This window comes from Archocentrus centrarchus, unplaced genomic scaffold (assembly GCF_007364275.1).
Source record: "Archocentrus centrarchus isolate MPI-CPG fArcCen1 unplaced genomic scaffold, fArcCen1 scaffold_29_ctg1, whole genome shotgun sequence".
Classification (NCBI taxonomy): Eukaryota; Metazoa; Chordata; class Actinopteri; order Cichliformes; family Cichlidae; genus Archocentrus; species Archocentrus centrarchus.
In genome coordinates this window covers 2,185,745-2,197,125 of record NW_022060258.1, presented here as the reverse complement: position 1 = coordinate 2,197,125, position 11,381 = coordinate 2,185,745, and positions in this window count along the sequence as shown.

Below are 11,381 nucleotides of genomic sequence, written 5' to 3'. Positions count from 1 at the left end.
ATGTTTGCGTGAGATGGGGATCGGCCACTCCACCACAGCCCGTACCTTGCCTGGGTCCGCTTTGATGAGACCATCTGCTAACGTGGAGTCAATGAAACTTTGTTCCGCCCCGGAGTCAACAAGAGCATGAAGTGAGTGTGTGGCAGAAGGGCTGAATATTTCAGCAGGTACCAAGAATCTAGGCAAAGTTTCCTTAGAAGGACCCATCTGTATCCCCACCTCTACTGTCGGGCATCGTCGTTTAACCGGCGCCGACAAGCACTAATGAAATGACCCTTGCGACCACAATAGAGGCACTCGCCAGCTGCCAGTCTCCGCTGTCGCTCCCATGGACTGAGGCGCGTCCCTCCTAGTTCTCCTCCGTGCTCGTGTTGTACTTCCGGGGTCCCCGTCGGGGTGATTCCGCCAGTAGTTGAGTTCGATCCTTGCAAGGCATCAAGGGAACTGTAGTCCCGCAGCCGCCGGTGCGCTCAGAGATGATCGTTTAAACGAATACACAAGTCAACGAGTAGACCAAGGGTCTGAGGTAAGTCCCTGGTTGCCAGCTCACGCTTGATGTTCTCTGACAGGCCGTTAAGAAAAACCGCCCTCAATGCATTCTCTTCCCAGCCAGCCTCCGCAGCCAAGATCCGAAACTCGATCGAGTAATCTGCAACGCTGCGTCTGCCTTGATGGAGGTTGATTAGCTTCTGCGCCGCTATTTCCGGGTTAGTTCCTTTATCAAAAACAGACTTGAAAGAGAAAAGAAACTCATCAAAAGACATATTAGGATGTCCCCACAACACCACATGAGCCCATTCCAGTGCTCTGCGCCGCAGTAACTGAACCACGAAAGTGATTTTATTGCCATCCAAGGAATACATGCGACTCTGCTGTCGGAAAATCAGTTTGCACTGGGTGAAAAAAAAAACCCACATTTCTCCAACTCACCGGTGAAGACTTCAGGGTTGGGAAGCGCTCTTTCTGGTGGTTCTTGCGGAGGCTGGGGTGGTGCAGTCGGTGCGGCCGGAGGGGGAAGCACGGCAGAGGAAGCGGGTGGTGAAGAAAGTAGTCTCCCTAGATCCCCCACCCTTTGGAGAACCACGTCCATCTGTCCAGAGAAGTGCCTGAGCAGGTTTTCATGTCTCTCCAGCTGAGCCTCCTGAAAGGCCAAGGAACGACCAACCTGATCCGCATCTGCCGAGTCTGAGTTCTGGCCGGATTGTTCTGTCATGGAGGAAGGAGGACTCAAAAGGCAGAGGGTGAGTAATAACTTCAAAGGATTTATTTATAGTGCAACAGGTCACAGAAGTTTCTCAGTAATGGGTGGAAGCCAGACCTCTTCTGGAGATGCTTTACCAAGCTTAATGCCTCGCCTTAGTTGATCCTTGGCCACACTCCACCGGGCTGTGGAACCAGTTGGGGTCACAGGCGACTGAGGAGAAGGTCCGCCTCTACAACACCAGGATTGGTTAGTGGGATGTCAGAGTACCAGACAAGGCAAGGCAGCAGGATACGTGACAAGATGTGTTAATGTGGCAACCAAGAAACAAATTGACAGCTGCTGTATTTTAACCCAAACTCTCATTTTTTCATAAACCTAGCCAAGCACTATTTTGTAAAGATTGGACTGTCATGATGCTGGGGCTCCTGCCCAGTGTTTTGTGTTTTGGTCCTTTAAGTTGTGTTATTGTTAAATATTTTCACTGTTTCTTAGCTTGCTTCTGGTTTAGAGTTCACCTTTGTATATCTGTTCAATGTTCCAGTTTGGAGCACTGTGTTTCCCTCAGTGTGCCTGCATTCCTGTTCCCGTGTCTAGTTATTTCCTGTTTTATTTTGTTGGGCTCCTGTCTTTTGTGTTTTGTATTCAGTTCTACTTCCCTCATCTCATCTTCAGTAATTGTCCTGACCTGCGTTCCCACCTGTTACCCATCCTCTTGTTATCCTGTGTTTGTGTAAATTCTTTGTCGTGTCCTCCCCAGGTGGTAGTGTGTTTTCCTGGTTCCAAGTCCGCCCGTGATTCCTTGTCTTGATTACTGACTCCAGCTCAGCTGATGCCTTTGTTTTGTATTTTTGAGGAAGTACACTTTAATAAAGGAGAGCCCAAAAGCAGGATACACAGAAGCAGAGTAAAATCCAAAAACTAGTCTTTAATCCATGCAGGGGTCGTACAGAGAGGCGCAGGCAAAGGATGGGCAACAGGGCAAAGCAATAAACTAGAAAAATATTTTGAAAACATAATAGTATGGCTAGAAAGTCTGACAACTGCGTAGAACAAAGGTAGTCTGACAGAGGAGAGCAAAGGAGGATTCATATTGACTGAGGAGACTAATTACCCAGCAGAAGCTGAATCGCCCTCAGCTGGTGGCGTTTTCTCAATGTCTGTTCATGTTTGAAAAATAACTCCAGAATGATAGTTGAGCCAACATGAAGGCGCGACCTCAGCGTCGGCTCAAGGCAGTTATTGAATGCTGTATAGATGTCCATGTGAGACTATTGTAGCATGAGACCGTCTGATCAGACCTCCATCCTACGTGGAAAGCATCTGTCCATCTACACTTCAGTTTTTGCTGTTGTGCCGCACAGACGTTTGACCAGGGAGATAATGTCAGGGTTTCAGAAAAACTAACAAATGACTAACAGGGAAAAACTGTATTCTGCAAAGTGAAGTCCGATGCCTGAAAGGGGAAACTTTTCAAAGGCCGGAAGGCAAAGTCCTAGTGAACGTGCCTTTATGTTCCTACACATATCTGACGTGACATTTAGAAAGGTTTCCTAATATCAGAAAGCTGAGAAGTGAAAGACAAAGCCAGCTATAATCACCCCATCACATGAGGAAGCCTCAAAGGTCACACACTTAAAACCACTAAGTCACAAGCAAGTTACAGGCCTGTTCTTTTAAAAAACGGGAACTGAAAAGTGTTCAGTGACTCCGGGTTTTACTGGTATGCCTATCACGAGAACGTGTGAGAGAGACTTGAGTCATAAGGGCAGGGTTTCCTTAGAAACTAGCCTGGTTAGCTGCTTCCTTTTGTGTTACTTTTCACACTGCATCCTAATCTAAAAATAAGCTGTTATCTTCTTTCTTCTTTGACTATTCATACTCTGAACAAAAGGAGCTAAATTAGGAGCAGCTAAAGATGTGTCAAATTTGACCCCCAGCTTCTGTTTAGTTTTAACTTTATGGTGTGTCATGGTCAGGTAAAGACCATAAAAAAATCCCTCCGATTTTCATTGTTCTTTCTCACCTACGTACATTCAGGCTCTTTGAGCAAAATGCTAATTTAATTTAAGAGGCTGAGTTTGAGCAGGTGTAACAGGTATGGCGGCAGCACCCGAGGACAGGTGTGTGGAAATAAGGAAAAACAAAAGGACAATACAGGAGAAGCTGGCAGTCATACATGCTGCTGTGAGAGCAGCATGTAAACAGACAAACCTTTAACTTAAACATATTTACTTTATGAATCTGTACATTTTTACTTCATTACTTTTTCCCTTTAAACAACAATTTTCAGTATTGAATCAGCTTTTCTGTACAGTTTTAATCCACTTTTAAACCAATATACACACTTATGAAATGCATCAAGGAGGTCACCACCTGCAGTGTGAAATGAAAACATGTTGGCTCATACGGGCTATCTGCAGTTTGTTTTTCTTTCTTTACATTGGAGTGATCTTAGGGAGTGGTAAAGAACTGTACACCCAGTGGCGCAAAAAGGGGGTATGCACTATATACAATGCATAGGGGCGCCGCACAAGAGGGGGCGCCAAAACGATGTGGGAAAATATTTCTCTAGTTGCATTTTCTGTATTTAACAGCTGTGCGTATCAAATGATCAATAACAGAGACGCTGCGCTGATTAGGTGCCCCTGCGCTCCTTCACCTCCCCTCCTCCTGTCCTGTTTAAAGACAGTCGGTAAGTTATGTCATAAAAGTCAGGTAAGTCCATGAATAAGTGATCTGCACAATTGAACACAGTAAATGTTGAGAGGATGCGGATGGTGCGGTGTGTGTGTGTGTGTGTGTGTGCGCGTAATGTTCTAGCTAGCGGTTGATCACAAGGCGCCCTCGCGCCGGGGCTGAAGATTTCACCGCTTCCCTTTGGGAGCTCTGCTGTCTCTGCATTTAGCAAACAGGAGCCCGCCCCACGGACTCCTCACCGGCTAGATCGCTGCTTTTATCGCTGCTTACGCCTGTATTATTTCACTGCAATTTACAATCTACCACAGCGCAGGGAAATTTCACAATGTGCATGTTTGATGCCCCTAAGGTCATGCGCGCATTTGATTTCGCAGCTACAGAAATCGAAATGACAACCAGCACGAATGAGGAGAAGTAAGAAGGAAAAACGAAGATCAAATGAAAATTTCAGGCATGATTTAACACGAGTGGATCATCGCTGACAAGTTTTTTCCACGCCTCCATTGTCTGTGTGGTTTAACTCGCTGTGCAGAGAATGTCAGCTGTTATTTTTTCCTTACATCAGCTGTAGCCACCAGAACGATCACTATAACCACAATCTGGTGGTAATCACACTATTGTGGTTTGGTTTGTGCGATTGTTTGGTGCCGTTTCCTTCACTTTCTATGAACTGACAGATTTCCTCAGGCAGCTCATTGCACCTGTGTAATAAGGCACGTCACCAAATTCAGAAGCTATTTACTCCAGAAAAGAAAAGAAAAACTGCCGTGATTTAAACCTTTGCCTCTTATAAAGTTCCCTGTCTGTGTCACAGTGTTTATGTTCTGTCTTCAGGACTTTGCTGGGCAACGGTTCCTGCTGTGTGAGGCAGTGACGCACAGTCAGCTCACCTGTGCAGGTCTCCCTCTTCATCTTCTCCCGTATCTGTCCCACCAATCCGCTCTTTTCCCCGCATCGTATTTGTCGCTGTCATTTGTCGCTCCCCGTGTGTCGAGCCCATTAGATGTGCTCAGGCCCCTTCACTCAATTAACAAGTGGGAGCAGCTTTTAGTGGTTAGCATTAGCTTGCTTTGGAAAGCTTAGCATTACTAAAAAAAAATTTGTCTAGAACCCTGGTGTGTGTATGCACGTGGGGTGGGTTGGGTTGGGGGGGGGGCACCTAAAAATGTGTCCGCATACACCTCAGAAAGTATATAGCTGCTCTCCTGTGTACACCACTATACTAGAATCAACATTGAATAATCAACCAACCTGTAACATTTCAGTAACATGCTGTATGCACTACACTGCTCAAAAAATAAAGGGAACACTTAAACAACACAATATAACTCCAAGTAAATCAAACCTCTGTGAAATCAAACTGTCCACTTAGGAAACAACACTGATTGACAATCAATGTCACATGCTGTTGTGCAGATGGAATAGACAACAGGTGGAAATTATTGGCAATTAGCAAGACACACTCAATAAAGGAGTGGTTCTGCAGGTACCTTCTCAGTACCTATGCTTTCTGGCTGATGTTTTGGTCACCTCTGAATGTTGGTGGTGCTTTCACACTCGTGGTAGCATGACACGGACTCTACAACCCACACAAGTGGCTCAGGTAGTGCAGCTCATCCAGAATGGCACATCAATGCGAGCTGTGGCAAGAAGGTTTGCCGTGTCTGTCAGCGTAGTGTCCAGAGGCTGGAGGCGCTACCAGGAGACAGGCCAGTACATCAGGAGACTTGGAGGAGGCCGTAGGAGGGCAACAACCCAGCAGCAGGACCGCTACCTCCGCCTTTGTGCAAGGAGGAACAGGAGGAGCACTACCAGAGCCCTGCAAAATGACCTCCAGCAGGCCACAAATGTGCATGTGTCTGCACAAACGGTTAGAAACCGACTCCATGAGGATGGTATGAGGGCCTGACGTCCACAGATGGGGGTTGTGCTCACAACCCAACACCGTGCAGGACGCTTGGCATTTGCCAGAGAACACCAGGATTGGCAAATTCGCTACTGGCACCCTGTTCTCTTCAGAGATGAAAGCAGATGACTGCCCCTCCCTGAGCCTGGTTCTGCTGGAGGTTTCTTCCTGTTAAAAGGGAGTTTTCCTTCCCACTGTTGCCAAGTGCTTGTTCATAGGGGGTCGTTTTGACTGTTGGCTTTTCTCTGTAATTATTGTAGGCTCTTTACCTACAATAGAAAGTGCCTTGAAGGGACTGTTTGTTGTGATTTGGTGCTATATAAATAAAATTGAATTAAATTCTTACTGTAAAATGCGAACACACACACAGTGACAAGGCTGACATGCACTTGCTATACCTTGGAAGTAGGATCTTAAAAATGACAGACGTTCAGCTTCTTGATTCTTGAAGCAAATGAATCAAATATATATATACACAGTGTAACAAATTTGCAATGCAGAATGCCCTGATTTAAAAAAAAATAATCAGCTTGATAGACTTTTAAAAAAATGTTTACAGACATTAAAAGAAAATTGCAATCATTTGTCCCTGAACCTGATGAGCCAGCACAACTTTTCTCTCGATATGTAAGTCATCAGATTTAAAACATCCACGAGGAGGGCATTTTGTGAAAAATGTAACCATAAAAATCAACAGTAGATAAAATCCATACAAACGCAAGGAGACGATAACCAGATGGCTTTGTGAGGGGGGAATTTTAAAGGAACTTCTGTCATGAGTTCTTTGTATACATTATGGACCATGTAATGTATAATCTACAGTATATTCAGACTTAGAAAACTGGAGAGTCTGTGCTTTCAATTTTTGCAAAAACCACAAATGATGAGCAGCTGTTCAGCAGCTGTGCACTCTTGAGCCTAGAGTTTTTTAGTGTTGTGTAATGAGAATGTAAAAGCTGCAATAGAGACATTTTACTGAGGCTTTGCTGCCACCTTTTGATCACACTTGGATGCAACATGTTCATTGGTTCCACGTGAGGAGGCTGGAAGGGAGATGGGACTGCGATCTGCTTGAGTCTCAACCATGAACGCACCTTTTGGTCTCAAATGAGTAGATTTTTTTACTCAATAAAAAGAGGTGAGTAAAGAAGTGCATCATGGGAACCCCCCCAGCAGCCGAGGCCTACAGCAGCATAATTAAGGGAGGGTACATGGTCACCTGATCCAGCCCTAACTATAAGCTTGATTTTAAAAAAAAAAGAAGAAGAAAGTTTTAAGCCTAATCTTAAAAATAGAGAGGGTGTCTGTCTCCTGAATCCAAGCTGGGAGCTGGTTCCACAGAAGAGGGGCCTGAAAGCTGAAGGCTCTGCCTCCCATTCTACTCTTAAGTATCCGAGGAACCACAAGTAAACCAGCAGGCTGAGAGAGAAGTGCTCTGTTGGGGTGATATGGGACTAAGATTGGGCCTGATTATTCAAGACCTCGGTGGCTTCGTGGATACAGTTTGTTTTTTTAATTTACTGTGTATTTATTGTTCTTTTTCCCCTTTCCTTTTCATTTCTTTTTGATATATTTTCATTTCCTTTTTTTTGTTTTTGCATATTTGAACAAATTTGGTCATTTTTCAGGTTTTACATAATTTTGTTTTGTTTTGCTTAAAATATATCTTTTCAAATTTACACATTAAGATTTTACACAACATACGAAGACCTTACAAAATGAAACATGATGCCTACACAATGCTTTATAGAATTTATAATAACTGTTCTTGAGCTAATCTGAAATCCACATGAAGCTTGGAGGTCTGTAGGGACTGACTCTGCAGAAAGTCTGCAACCTCTGCACAGCTGACTGTGGAATATTTAGTAGTGAGGAAATTTCCAGACTGCACTTGTTGCACAGGTATCATCCTATCACAGTACCACGCTGGAATTCACTGAGCTCCAGAGAGTGACCCGTTCTTTCACTAATGTCTGTAGAAGCAGTCTGCATGCATAGGTGCTTGGTTTATACACCTGTGGCCATGGAAGAGACTGGAACACCTGAATTCAATGAGTTGGATGGTGAGTGAATACTTTTGGTAACATAGTGTTGTTGGCATCCTTTTCCTGTTGACCATCTTCAGCACTGACAACCTCAAAGGCTTTTTTTTTTTTAGCCTGTCATTTCTGGCAGCTTTTACAATCAGAATGATGATCCAAATGCACTGTTGTACCAAAGATATTTGCTTTTACAAGAAGAGCTCTATAAGTTTTCTATAGGCTACTCTTGTTAATGTTTGTATTTTTATTTTATTCATTCATTCATTTCTATTTTTGTCTACAGCATATGACTGCCAGGTCTAACAGGCAGGAAGGAAAGGGCAAGAAGAAGAAAGAGAGAGAGAAAACAAAAAAAGGAAGAAAACAGAAAAAATAATAGGAGGGAGATAGATACACATACATACACATATTCACATATATATACATGCATATACATATACAAACATACACACAATCTTGCTGTGGTTTGTAGTAATGTGTGTATGCCTCTGTCATGGAACATACTCAATAATGAGGGCAAGATGCCGCAACAATGCCCTTCAGGATCCAGAGTCAAACAGGGAAAGACCCACGGGACCCGGGTAAATGTTTAACCTTACAGGGTTGGGGGTTCAATCCTGCAGATGCTGTGGTGCTTCATCAGTACAGGTTTTGTTCTTTTGCATTTTTATGTACTGTGTATATTTTCATTGTGTGTGTGTGTGTGTGTGTGTGTGTGTGTGTTTTTTTTAACATTGTAATTTGAAAAGTTTTTATATGCATTTTTCTTCCTTTTGTCTTTGATTTAATTTCATTTTTAGGCATTTCAAATATGTATAATTTTTGCATTTTTGGGCAAATTTTGTTATTGTTTTTTATTTCAGTTTTGTTTTCCTTGAAAATGTTCTCCTTCTAATTTTAATGTAAGCTGCAAGTCTAATCTAAAGGACGTCTCACTTAGAATGAATTCGGTGTTCACAGACGGCTCACAGTGTTCAGAGTCCATCTCTTTATTTTGCATGTTATTTGCAGGAGATACAGATCTGAGCGTTTCACCATCACTGCCTGCAGATGGCGCTCTGCTCCTGCAGGCAGACTCAGAGTCTGTTCCCATCTCTGCATTTTGTAGGTTTTACAAACCCAGGAAACTGTGCCGAAACTGTTTAACTCACTGGACCCTATACACTTACTTGTCTTAGTGACATAAATAAAGTAAAAACTGACATTTGGTACAGTCAATCATGTCTATTTTTAACAAAGGAAACTGAATTTCACAACAGTTAAATGCAAAACAAGTTGGAACTGGAGATTCTGGACAAATCAGCAGCGCTCCCACATCAAAACACAAAATGAGGGAACATGTTTAGAAGAATGGTGTCCCAGAAACTTGGAGAAATGTTCTAACATCTTACTGAGGTGCTTTTTTTTTCCTTTTTCATTTGTCACAAATCTGTGTATAATCGAGCATGTCTGTACTTTAGCCAACCGATTTGACTGATTTGCCATTACTTTGAATTTCATAAAGTCAGACATTTGCAAATACAACACATGATACTGTGCTGAATCCAGCAGCATCATGTTACTCAGCTGTGCAGATTATTGGTTGTTGTAGATTTATTAAAGTACTGTATAATTCATTCTTTTAATACAAAATCACTAAAGCTAATGCACTGCAGCCGTGCACTTTTGCAGACACTATCCAATGGATAAGCATGTGAGAATGCAAATGGACTGCTAAGTTGTCAGCTAATGCTAATTAGCTAGGCTCTCAGGGTGCATCCATAGACTGGGACAAACATAGATACTGGTGCTAAATAACATTCAAATAAATGAAGCACAGCAGCCATATTATTGGGCAGGTAATTGCATTAAAAATGCTCCAGAAGGTTCCAACAGCACAAACACGGTCCAGAGGTCCAGTTCAGGGACTCCTGTTAGCTAAGGTGAAGATGTTCTCCACATCCCCAATGAGTTCCTGATGAAGGCTTTTAGGGTCCTGTTGATCCAGGATCCATGTATGAGGCACTGAGTCATAGGCTTTCTTGCAGTCAATCTGAGTGGTGCTCAGGTTGGTCAGTCTGCTTATATTTATATATTTAGCTCTAGAGACCAAAGCAGTTTCTGTATCAGGCTGTAAACATGTTTATTTCTGCTGTAAAATTGGACATTTTAATACGGGAATCTATGGGGACTGACTCACTCACTGACTGTTGGAGCCTCAACTGGACATTAGAGGAACTGCAGTTTTTTGGTGCTCCAGCTTCATTTATCGGCCAGACTTTGTCCGAAGCAGATGTTCTTCCTGTAAGAAAGAACGACTTCAGCCAAAGTCCCGACCTGCTGCAGCTCAACAGAATCATGCAGATATTTATTAATCTTATTAATTTTTTTCGTTTTCTTTTTTGTCGGTATATTGAAGGTAACCCGAGTTTGGAATCACATCCTCCAACTATATTTGTTATTTGCCCCAAATACAATATTTGTTTTGGAATATTTCTTTACCTAAGGCAGTAATTAACTCCTAATTAACAGCTCAACAATTGATCTTGTCTTGCTTTTAACCCCCTGAGAGTCATTAAGTGTCTGTGTGTAATAACAGATCTGCACCCTCAGATGGAAACCGCTGCCAGTAACTGCCATGTAACTGGAGCCCGAAGCTTGCCAGAAAAGATCCATCATCATTTACATCGTGCTGAGCGCTGTTTGTCTCCACAGCTCCCCGCCCGCCAAAGGTCAGAGCATAAGAGAGTGTTTAGTGGCTCTGAGCCGTGAATGAAAGACCGGCCTTGAAACGCAGAGTGAGGGACTGGGAGGAAATGAGCGTGAAATGAATGTCACATTGAAATCAAAGGCGGGGGAGATAAATGAGAGAGGCGGCTGGAAATCACCTGGACTGAGCGATGGAAGGATGGATAGATGGAAGGATGCATGTATGGAGGAGGAGTAATTATTAGTGATTGAGCAGCTTCCCCCCTCGTGTGTTTCATTAGCAGCAGGCTGTTCACACACAATCTCCCCTCTGTTGGGCCACGCAGAGCCCCCAGTTTATTTGACCATCTGAAATCTTAACAGTTAATACCTGTATATTTCCAGCATAATATTGTCTCTGGCAGAGATTGCCAGAAAACATACCCCTGTGAAAATAAACGGCCACATTCGCATGCCAGGTAATACAAGGGCCATGTGCTGAAAACAGAGGAGGCAGCTGGAGAGGAGGTTGGGGGGGGGGGGTGTCACACAGGTGAGTTGAAGAAAAAGAGCCAGAGAGAGAAACGAAGGGTGGAAGGAGAAAACTCCAAAATCAGCTTCATATTACACTTTTTCCTGCAGAAAATCTGATTATTCTGATTATTGATGAGATTCTGACATCCCTAGCTGACATCCATCTGAATCAATCATGCTCATAGACCCTTTTCTTTGTTAATGCTCAGGAAAACACAGAAATCGCATCATGAGACAAAGCAGCGAGCTCTGACGTTCTTTCAAATGATACTCCACATTTCTCACCCCTGCTCATTTGACACTCGTACAGATGCAATTCACTTTTCTTTCC